The sequence below is a fragment of the Falco rusticolus genome, chromosome Z (assembly GCF_015220075.1).
Source record: "Falco rusticolus isolate bFalRus1 chromosome Z, bFalRus1.pri, whole genome shotgun sequence".
Taxonomy (NCBI): Eukaryota; Metazoa; Chordata; class Aves; order Falconiformes; family Falconidae; genus Falco; species Falco rusticolus.
In genome coordinates this window covers 54154534-54167145 of record NC_051210.1, presented here as the reverse complement: position 1 = coordinate 54167145, position 12612 = coordinate 54154534, and positions in this window count along the sequence as shown.

Here is a 12612-nt window from a genome sequence, read left to right as displayed (position 1 = left end):
GCCCCCCACCCGCACTGCATCTTTGCCATTGCGCAGCCGCCGCGCCGGCCTGGCGGAGCCGGGACAGCCCGCGGTGGCGCGGCACCTCTCGGGGGTGCTGGCAGCTGCCGGTGAAGCCGTGCCCGGGCGAGCACCCGCCGCAGGGTAGCCCGAGAGGTGGCACGGGCCGTCGCCCTCGCAGCACTCCGCTTGCTCCTGCCCGGGAGCCAAGCCTTTGCGGTGCCTTTGAGTGGTGGCCCAGGCCGCTCCGTGGCCATCTCGCTGCCTTCGTCACGCCGCGGCCCGCCAGGTTTTGCAGAGGCGGGTGCGGGGCGGCTGCACCGCAGAGCTAGTGCGCCTCTCAGCACGGGCTGAAACACGGTACAGGCTTCGAGCAAGTAGTTTTGGTCAGGTTTAGTCACGCTGGAGTCTCACAGGTTCTCACCAGCCTCGTCCCCACTGAAAGGCACAGGGTTCCTCCTTTCCACGGGGTGGGGGCTTCATTAGCAGGGGGCTCTCTTTGCTCGGGGGTGGACCTTTTAGCATGCTCTCTGGGGTACTCCACACGCGGTTCAAGTAATTTTCTCTTTGGTCTCACGAACCGTTTGGTTCTCCTTGCACTTGCTGTTTCTTAGCTTCACCTATTTCTGGTGTCTATTCCTTCTCCCAAGGCTGTGTCATGGTAACTGTTTGTAAGGGCTGATTAACACCCTCTTGTTTTTCATTATAGATCTTTACATGTTTTGTCTAAATTTCAAGTTGAAGGAAGAACAGACTGACCTTCAGTTAAACCACCTGCCTGCGTATGTTTGATGTAATACTGAGCCGGTCGACTGCGGTACTGCTCCGCAACGTACCTGGCTACTCCCAAAGCTATCGTAAGAGGTGCTTGTTTCTTGTGCTCTGTGACATAATCTGGAAACAGATTATGTAATGGTGTCATCCAGAGAACTGGCTGTTCCAATATATCCAGTGTTTGCAGAGGAACACTGAATGTTGCTGCTTTCTACCCTGCCTCTGTGCTGCCCCATGGAATTGCAATGCCCTTTGGGATGAACAAGTCTGAAGGAGTGGTGCACTGAAATGTGATGTCCATGGTCTCTGCACATCTCCAGTGCTCTAGTAAATTTCCATATTCTGGCCTAGTGAGTTTCCTCATTTGCTTCACTGCACCCTTAGTACAGACAAAATTATTGCTTACAATTTATGATTTACACTCCAGACTCTGCTACTACACTTAAGACCCAGTAACATAGTTGTAACCTGAGAGGTTTGTTTAGTTCTTCTTCTTCCTGCTTTTGTTTTACTCACCTGTGTTACCTCCTGCTTCACAGGCAGACAAATATACCCCCAGACTCGGCACTCGAAAGAAGATTTTACATTAGAAGCAGCTCTACTATGAAAAATTCCAATGTAAATGTTTTCTTAAAAATACAAGTGTATAAGAAGTTCAGTGAAATGCCTGCAACACAAATAACCAAAGCTAATTAAATGTAAGCCCCCACAAATGCAATAGAATGGAAGCTGCTCTTTGAAATTGTCATATTAATAATCTGCATGATGGTAAGGCTGCATTACTGAAATACATAAGAAAACGTGATTTTAAAGAAAGATGCAGCCAGATAGTCAGTATTAATCTGCATTTCTTCTTTGAAATTCCTAAGTAGGTCTTAAAGATGTATAGAGAAGTCAAACAAGGAATCAAATATGCATTTTCATCTTTTATTTTGATTTCATGTATAATATCATCAGTGCTGAAGTACTGGGGTCCACCACTCCTGAAAACCTCAACTCAGCAGCTTTATACAGGGGCAGTTCCTCTCCAGCAACACATTTTGCTGCATTTCAGTTTGACTGTGTTAGAACAGGCCCTACACTATTGCTCTGGAGGGTAACACAATCTGAGAAATCAGGAGCTACACATCGTTCATTTATTTTGGATTTACACTTACCTGAGGATTAGAACTCTAAAAGAATTTCATCCCTTTCTTAATAGCCTTTTTCATTTCATTCTTTGGGCAACATTTGAACATTAAAAAGCCCCCAGTTAAGAAAAAGACTTGACCACACTGATTTTGGTGATGGTCACACTCTACAGGTCAAAATTATTTTTAATATTCTGTCAATTCAAAATTCAGAAGTAATTTTCTGCTTTGGACCAGAAAGGCTTCTGATGTTTGGAATACCAACAGCCCTTTTATTATCTGTTCTGAGCACAGTATTTGGAAGGGCACTGTGCAATGTGAATTAAACTGGAAGTATAGTGCATACACGTTTTGACATGACTGGAACATCAGGGTCAAATACGTCAACAAATACAGTGCTCTTTATTGCTCTGTTAGTCTGGAATGACCGATTTAAGATAATTGGATCTAATTTCCAAACAAATGATTCAGCATAGATTTGATTTGACTTTATGTCAAGAAGGCTGATGATTAACCTAGTGTCTTGTAATTCACGCTGCTTCATTTTGCCAGCTCACAACAGAGGGAAATCCCTTGCTCACTGAGCATGAATTATACTTGTAAGCTATGTTTTAGGCAGAAAAAGTAAAAATCCAGCCTTTCATTCACATGGACTATGGGCCTGGTTTGTTCTCCAACTTAGTAGCATAACCAAGTTAAATGATAGCAGGATAACATTCTTGCTTAACCAATAAATAGAAATATGAACTTTTCATAGGTTAAGGCCACCATCAGTTATTTACAGTAAGGGATCTAGAACACTGTCTTCAGAAAAGCATTTAGTTTTGATCAAAAATAAAAAATTATGAAGCATCCATCAAATAATGGGAAAATTGTTCCCAGAGTCACCTTTCTCATTCAAATGTGATTTGTGCTACTAGTTTCTTCACCTTCACTTCTTTTCCATCCATTGGATCCTCTTATATCATTGACTGATAAATTGAAAATCCCTTTGTTACAGGATTTCTGGTCCATTGTAGGTATTAACACATCATGATCAAGACTCCCTCTTACATTCATCTTTGAGCTTGAGCCTTATAAGCTGTTACTTTTCTAGTCCTTTCATCCTTTTTCTAACTGTTCTCTGATGATTTCCAGTTTTTCAGTAACTTTCCTGCACTGCTGAAGCAAAAGGAGAGGTGGTATCTCAGTGCCAACACCAATGCCAGATACAAAGGTAAAATACTCGCTACCCTGCAGGGAGGCAGAGCTGTTTGTTTAAGCATGCTGCCACAGTTTTGAAGTGTCAGGGAATCTGTTTCTGTCACTACAACATGTTCCCTCCATCTACTCTGTGTCCCATAGCGTCTCTGACAGGCAGGATCTTCCAGACCAGCTTTCGGTGAAACTGGAGCTTCGCAGGAAGCAGGAAACCCTGTGAGGAGGAGAAACCAGATTTTACACCCTGAGTATCCAGGGCCTGTTGTGTCAGCCTTTCCTAGTGACACCTGTGGGTCTGGAACAATCTTACTTTCCTGCACTACAGCCAGGCCTGGACCACCAAGCATCTGAGCCCTCCTGCTGCAATACAGCTAGATATTCACTCCTCCCTCAGGCCTTGGAGCTATCCTCTCTTCAGTCACATCGAATGATCTATCATCTTCATAAGTCACGTCACTTTTATAGCCACAGTGTTGTAACTGGAAGCTTAGATTGAGTCAGTTTTCTACCCTGTCTTCAAGGGGTTTTTTTGGTCACTACTACCCACAGGCTAGTCTCCATCTCTTAGCTATGGCCAGCCTCTGATTCCGTGTGCTGCAAGCCTGAAAATGTTTGCCTTGCACACTTGATAAGCATTCAGTATTGCTCTGAATCAACAGGTGCTCTTTATTATCTGTAGCTATCCTAGTCTTAAACATGGAACCAGAAAGAATATTGTAAGAACTCAGTGCAAGCATCCACCCTTGTACAAACACAGTGTAGTCTTGTGTAGCCTGGATTCAGTTCAGATATAAGCAGCTGTTCACTTTGAAAACTGTTCCACACAGGCACACTTCATGCTGTCTGGGGAGTTTGCATTTCTTCTTGGTCATTATTGCCTCACTTTATGACATAACTCCAAACTACAGTATCTAGCCATTAATTGATGCCAAAACAGCACAGAGTAACTGCTCAGAGGCCAATTTTGTCTTTAAACAGCAAAGGTATTTATTTATTTCGTGCAACATTGGGGAGCTAGCCAATTTGCACCAGACAAACTAGCTCCAAAGTTTTCAGTGAAAAGTTAGGTATTTTATACAGTTTTCGTGAGAGGCTACACAACATCTTAACATACATGCTCATTTGATTTTGACACCTAATCATTCCGTTCACAATAGGTGGGATCTAGGTGGAGTAGACTTTCAATTTTCTTTGTTCAGTGATTTCCTGACTTGATGGTCTCCTTACCTCCTTCAGGTGCCCACCTTATCTTTTCTAATTATTCAGAGTACATTCCTTTCTCAACACAAACAGAGCATCACCCAGAGCATTGTACCAAACTCATACTGACTCATCTTTTTTTTAAGACTTTGTTCTGTTTCAGTATGTAGCCATTGATGGCATTACCTATGGTAGACTAGTTTAAGAAAATGGCACAGGGAATCTAATGAGCTTACATCCCTCAGTGTCAGTACTCTCAGCTGAATCCTTGTGAAAATCTTTCCCGGACATCAACCAGAGGGTATTAAGGGCTCATTTAGCTAAACACATCCATCTTTTTTCCCAAGATACAAGGACAGCAAATGCCTCATCAACACTCCAGACGTACCCAAGAATTGGGTGTTTCCACTACTATCCCATGATTAAACCAGATTGATGAAACCCTGGTCACTCATTCTGGAACAGGAGGTGGAAGAACCACTTACAGACTCTAGATTGATAGGGCACAGACAGACTGTTATTTGCATTTTGTTTTGGTAAGCTTAAGAAGTTTTTACCTCTCTTCCCTGTTTAGCAGTACTTATTTTCTGTGGTCCCTCTCTTTCTTACCCTGTTATTTTGTAATGGGAGCTGTAATCATAACCAATAATTACATAGTAAAAATGAGCTGATTGTTGCTTATTGAAAAACAAAACAAACCCCAACAATTCCATACAAAAAATGAACTGATTATTGCTTGTTGAAAAACAAAACAACCTTTCTTCAGACAGATATACCCTTCCGTTGAAGCCAATACAGGCTTTATGTCACCCTCTTCCCTGTGGATACACGGCTCCCTTTCCCATGCAGACTCAGCATTCCCTTTGTTATTAAAGGGGGGCAGGCCTTGATGTTACCCTGGAGAAAGGGGAGGGTGGCTATCACCACCCCCGCTGGGATTTCAGGATAGAGGTCTTTTTCTTCATTTGCTCCCAGCTTGGAAAGGGTCAGTCAGTCTTAAACTAATAATAATTTCTTAAGCTGACAATAGGATAAATGGAACCCAGTCCAAATATAAGCCATTTATTCTTCCTTTAACTATTAAATATGTCACTTTGTGCAGTCTGACAACTTCTGTGAAATCCTGCCAGCTATCCTGTCTCCACAAAACACAAGCACAGAAATCACCTCCTTCACCAGCCTAACGTTTTGCAACCAAATCATTTCCCTGCTTCTCCTTCTCTAATCACATTGAGCAGATCTCAATCTCCTTTTTCTTTCAGGACCTCAAGTCTCTCCACACTCACCTACATTTCTTTTCTTACCCAGTTTGGTTTAGCAACCCATGTCAGCTGTTTTGGCAGCAATGTCAGTCTGTTTATTTATTCCATAATCATTTCCCAATACTTTCCCATGCTAGCATCTCTCCTACACACAGTCCTCAGACAATTCATGTTCAGGCTACCCATATTACATCAGCAGTCATTTAACACCACAGACTAAAGAGACAGTCATTTTGGTAAATATTCTGTTGGTTGAGAAATGATATGACCTGGCAATATTTTATCTTGGCTTACTATCTGTTTATATAATGTTCTCAGAAAGCTTTGGTCAGTAAAAAAAGGGTGTGTATGTGATAAGAGCTGGTAGGTCCAGGTTGAAGGTCAAGTGTGATCCCCACCAAGGACTGCTGAGTGCAGGAAGCATGGTTTCATAAGCTATCCTTATGTCCTTCCACCAGAGCACAGCTGACTGCTAGGAGACTTTGCCAGGCTCTGTGTGTATTTATGGCAGGCTGGCCTTTTACGTTTGTGTAGTCTATTTAAATAAGAACTACCCTCCAGAGACTTGTTTTCCACATCTTATACATACTACAATAATAGACAGCCAAAAGACATATTTTGTGTCTTCTTCAAAAGCAGCCCTGTTCCAACTGAGAAATCAGTGAAGAATTTCCCTGGTTGGTGAAAGGAGTGAAATAACTCTGAAATCAATGGAGCTGAAACCATTTGCAGCAACCGAAAACATAGTCACAATTTTTAATTTTGAGACCATTGAGGAAAAGGCATTTTGAAAAGCATCTATAGCCAGGCTCTGCTTAAGCCATTGCCAATTTTGTGCTACAAACCTAATAGTAAAAGCCAAGACACAGCTAACTCCTGAATGGTTCAATAATTCTTTATGACTTAATTGGACTGAATTGAAGCATAATCTCTTCCTAATAATAAGTCACTATTATTCTCTGAAGGACGGGTGTTCCAGGCAGATTCTTATTTCACTTCACAGCAGATATTTCATGTAGCAGTCTACCTATGAATGTATTTTGTGCTTACCCGAGCACTTAAAGTGGAAGCTAGCCATTGGACTTAGTGAAAGCTGAGCTGACGAACTAGATCTAAACAGAAATGACTCTTCTTGCCACCTGAAATAAACTATTTTCTCCAATGTATGAATGGAAACCTGAAAGCTCTCTTAAGAGTGTTCTGAAATGCTTAAATGCTAAACAAGAAATAATGTAAGTAGCATTTATAGAAGTTCGGTCTACAGCTTTTTCTTATTTCTTAAGGAGAAATGGGAGAGGCTTGGGCTTAATTTTCAAATGTAAAATGTGGAGAAAAACAGTGGATGAATAGGGAGAAGTACTGTACAAAGCTGCAGGTATAGCATAAAGATCTCATATGTTGACAGAAAATTATGAAAATGATAATTTAGGCTGATCAGCTGAGCAAAAGCTACTGTGGTAGTAATTCATAATAGTAGTTCTGGATAACCCAAACTGAATGATATAACTAAAGATGTGTGCAGTAGGAAGAACTGTAGAAAGTGAACATTCAGTGTACTATCAGTAAGACCATCTGTTTTTAAGCCACAGTCATGACAGACCATGACAATACTCCTTTGCACATAATCTCCAATAATTTCAGTGAATATAATATTAAAAAATGATCCAATGGACTGATGAACTGTTCCAAAATCATTATTTTCTCTATCGACTTAAAGCTCCATGACTGAAAAATAACACAGTACTGAAATAATGAAAAATTCTTGATTAATAACAAACTCAAAATAGCAAGGAAGTCTTTCCAAGTGTCTTTACTACAAAGAATCCTGCTCTTTTCCCATATGTATTACCAGATAGAAAAAAAATCTTTGAGGTTTTTAATCTTTAAAGGCTTTTTCTCATCTGACTGCTGACTTAATGTCTGATTCCTAAGTGCTAACACATCTTAAGCATTTTAAATGGATTAAAAAAAAAAAAAGGGAGGGGATACAAACTATTAAGGAAAATCTAATTTTGTTTACATGGTATATCCTTATTTACTAGTTCCTAGGCTTGGCAATTTCAAGCAGCTATTCTTCCTCATCCACTAGGCTATCCTCCTTTTCTACATTGTACCTCCTTTTCTACATTGGTGTATTTTCTAATGGACTGCACAGAAGTTCAGTGCAACTGGCAAAAAAGACTTCAAAACCCTCTGTAGGCCTGCAGTGATCATACGAAGAATTGCCTTTTGCTTTCAGTTGAGTAGCACAGGAAAAGGACAAAAGGCCAAAGCCATAAGCTACAGCGAGGAAAGTTCAAACTAGGCATTAGGAGGAAAATACCATGATGACAGTGGTACAACATTGGCACAGGTTGTCCAGAGAGGCTTCATCTCTGCTGTCATCAACAAAATCCATTTGGATTGCTGTTTGTCTTCATCTGGTTTACAGCTCTAACTATGTTAGAAATGTAGTCTTATTTATCACGGTCACTGTGATATGTGCATCTGTCTGGACAATATAGCTTGGTGTCATCCATCTACACACATTCAATTTCTACACTGTTCATTTTTTTCATGGTGAGGCTCTGGAAGGCGATGTAGGCCTGCAGAGTAAGGAGTGGAAATAAGCCTGTGAAAGAACCAGACCTACTGATCCAGTTTATATATATCAGGGTGTAAAGAAAATATGGCTTAAAGACATTTTTCAGCTCACAGCCTTTCAGGTTTCTCAAACAGAAGCCATGCAGCAACGTAGCACATAACTGTCTAGCGTGGGGGGGAAGGAGGAAGGCAGATGGGAGCAGTGTCACTGCTGACAAGTTACTCTGAAACTTTGCCTTAAAGTTAAGTCCACAATTCAGTTATTGCGCCTTATTGGCACCACTGGAGCCACCAGCTTCCCTTGTCTGTATGGCAGAGCTTCTAGGCTCACAGCTTCGTGGGGGCTATGAACATACTATGCTATAATTGCCATGCGAGTGTCTCCTCTGGATTAAGCAGCCCCATCTACAAAGTTTCATTCCTAGCTATTTTTTTTCTGCCTTCTGCGTTCTGAAGGCACACAATGAATTTCTCCAAATTGAGGAATTGCCCCAGCATAGGTTTTTCCCAGCAGGATCAGTTCACCAGTCTGGCTCACTGCATGAAAGCCCACATAGCAGCAGGAAGATGAAGAAAGGCTGGCAGCAACTTTTCAGTCAGCAGTGCAAACTTAAATACACTTCAAAAACTACCCCATAATTTTTCTTTGCCATACTTTTGACTTCTCCAGCCCTACAAAACGGTCCTAGAGAATTCTCCCAGCAAAAGAAAATTAGAACGTTACCACATGAACTTGATTTCCCACTTGAAAAATGCCAAAAATATGAAATAGATCTGTTTCTTAGTTATACAAGTCCACTGACCAACCTGTATGTTCGTACTTCCTCTTAGCACACACCAACTACACAGATTACTGACCAAGCCATAAGGTAAGCACACAAGCATGTAAATAAAAACATTTCAAAAAGCAAGAAGCTACTGCAACAACCCACCCTCCTCTCCAGGTATCACAACGCAGGCTATAGCCACCAGATCTTATTGCAAGGCAAATTACTAGGAAACACAGAATCAGCTACAATAAACCAGCAGCGAAAGCCAGGAGTTGAAAGCTTTACAAGGTCCAGCAGTATATAAAGAATTGGAGGCCCTTAAAAAAACAAGCATATAACAGAGGGACTTCTCTGATATGGTGAAAGGTTCTGACTGTCCATGTTGAGGCTCAGGACCTGGAGAACATACTCGAGCTTCCCACTATTTCTGTAGTTGATACAGATGATGTGATGCTCAGCTTTCTCCAGCGTCTGCCCAACAGCCACGGATGAGTTTCGTATTTGAGCGAATATTGGCAGTAACCGCCCTAGAACTCCAGGGAGTTTGAGGCTGGCTGACACATCTGAACTTTCTTGTTGGCCTAATAACTGAGTTCACTAAAAACTGTGGACAGCAGTCCAAGTGTAGTACAAGTACAGTGCAGATGCAGTATAAAATTTGCCTTCTTTCTTTCATTCCCTCCACCCATCTCTGATTTTGCTTTCTTTGATCTCTAGTCTGAACAGAACTTTGTTTTTTTGAGTGTAGGTGGAGTCAAATGACTTTGGGGGAGGGGAAGAAGGAATTCTTATAAAATCTGATGGCTTATCCATCCTGAATGAGACAGATTGGCTTGTTCAGATAGACTGTGCGTACAAGGAGCAATGAGTAAGATGACCTGGTGGTTTGCAGCACAACTCAAGAACTTACATGCAACTGGAAGGTGAGGAGAAATCTTCATATCCCATACAAGCCTGGGTTACCTGAATAAGGTAATTTCTTTGTGTTATACTTCTTGTAACTTCAAACTGGCTGCTCAGAGCATTCAGCCCTTCTTTTCCATTCTGATATGCTTTGTCAGTAAATTGTGTTATAGACCATATTAATTGCACGGACTTTTACTAAAATGATGTTAATGAAGTGAGAAAGGAGAATTTTATTAAGAGGTCCTCTTGAATTTGTGTCTGAAGAGCAGTAACTAGCATGGCTCTATTGTATTTGAAGCTGCGGCAGTGTGAGAGCACCAGCAGAACTGGTTTGAGTGTTACATGAATACCAGATATATCTGAGTGTGACAAACATAGTAGGTACCTATTCCCTGGCTGTGTGCAAAGGCACGTGTGTGAAGGAAGTTTCAGCATAAATTACAATTTATTTCAGTGCTTCTTTCAAACCTTCTTCTAATACAACCATTAAAACAAGACTCTATTAGTTACTGTGTTGTCAAACTACTTTGTATTTAGTTTTATGTAGTTGATTTTGCTGAATATTTCCTACTTTCAAGGTAATCTAGCTGGTGGTCCTGTCCCAGTATCAGCCTTTGGTAGAAGTAGTTTGCCATAGTGTACGTCAAGTGTATTTTCTTCTTATTATTTATTTTTCTTTTTATTTGGTAAGTCTGAATCCAAGGTAAAGTAGCATGCTTGTACTGGAAACCTAAACCAAATCCCCACTGACAAGTCATCTTTCTTCATCTAAGCATGGAAAAACTTAATGTTGCCTTTTTTGTCATCAGGCAACCTGTTTCTGCAAAGTGCTAAGTGTCACCATCTCACAAAGAGTCTACCCAGCCTCTGAGAGAGAATGAGCATAGTTATTTGGGGTGTTTTATGTATGAGTTGCATGGAAACAAGATTCATGGCAACAACAGTCTTTTCTTGATTCCACCACCAAGTTCTCCAACATGCAGCAAATATGTTAAACTCATTTACTTTTCTGTAAAAAACAAATTAGAACATGCAACACAAGATAACCAAGTAACACAAGTATCAGTCTTCACAAGTTTATATGGCACCCCGAAATGCAAGCAGTCAGACAAGCTTTATATAATTTTATTGTCTGATAAACCTTCTGATTCACTGACAGAAATAAAAGCAGAAATAGCTTGGAGAACTTGCAAAGCAAGAATAAAGAACACCCCCAGTGCCACAGAAAGCCTCTGTAGCTATCCAGCTGCAAAGATAAAGCTTGCACTTTTGCCTGTATGTTGTTGCTGGCAAATTTCACCATGAAGGGGATAATACTATTGGCAGAGCTGTCTGCTCTTGCTGATGCACACACCAAGCACAGATGACAGCATTGTGGCTTTCCTAATTGAAGCCCCTGTGTCTCTTGGGGCACCCATTCCAGCTGCCAGGGGAAAACCTGGAGGTAGAAGTTAGTGGGATGCTAGGTAGAATGCTGATGCTTCTGAGCATGGCTTTACATTCTTGAGGGACATTGTGTGTGGCCAAGCACAAGAGAAAGGACAGTTTCCTCACAGGTTTTTCCTTTCTTTTAAAAGATTAGTTTCAAGGGCAAAAGGAGAAAGTGAAGATACTAAAACTTTACCATTTACTGTTACTCGATAGCTAAGAGCAAAAAGAAATCCTGGGTGTGTTTTTGCAGCTTAGTTTTTTCTCAGTTACATTCTTGCAGTAAACTTTCACTTGCAAGTGAAGGAGAGAAGGAAGCAGAGCATGGTGTCAGAAACAACATACCCAGCCATTGCAACATCTACGCTTTCTTCTGCTCTGTTCAGGCATTCCAGCAGTTCCCTACAGCATGTAGGGCTCCTGGCAGATATCTACCTCATTAATTAATCACGCAACTGAATTAGTAATTTCATTTTGGAGTTTCATGTAACACTGTGATCATTAAAAGAGACTGGAGGATGAATTCTGAGCTGTGACATACGAGAGGTATTTGTGGTCGTGAAAAAGACTGTTCATTTAAGTCTTGTGAGAAGTAGGGCCTGATTTATGCTCCTCCTAGGGCAGAATTTGCCTAATGAGGGTGAAGTGGGCTGGGTGGTGTCAGGAAGTATTAGATTGTATCATACCTGTTTTAGTCTGGGTGCTGCCTGGTAAGTAGCGTGATTTCTTCTGTCTGTCTTGTGGCAGAAACCATAATCCCTTGCCCAGGCATGTCCATGCAGAGTGCAGTAATATCAGCATCACTCTGCCTAGGCAGGCTCGTTTAGCTTGAATGTTGCATGCTTTTTTTATGTTCTTCAGTGCCGCAAATCAAATTATGACCATGCCACTTGAACTCGGCAATATCAGAACACATGACTACAACTTGATCTAGTTTCTGTATTTTCTTATAGTATTTGAGGACTAATGCAAGTATTAATTTTTCAACCTCACAAAATTCATGACCCTTGAAAGTATTAGCTGTATTTGACAATGGGAGAAACAGACACAGCATAATCAAACAACTTGCCCAAGGTCACCCAGAAGCTTGGGAATGAAAGCCAGATTCTCTCATATAGACCTCAACCACAAGGCATTCCTCCTGCTCTTGTGGCTGAGTTTTAAGAATTTCAGGATGTTGTCTGAGACCCTGTGCAACTGATGAATCTGTCTGGCTATGTCCATCGTGCAGATGCATCCAGTGCCGCGTGTTAGTCTGAAGTTTGAGCCAGACATATGGCAGCAGAATGATTTTGCTTCTGATCCCTACAAGGCTCTGACACTTCTTTCCCCTACCCTGCTGCAGTGGTTTAGGTCCTC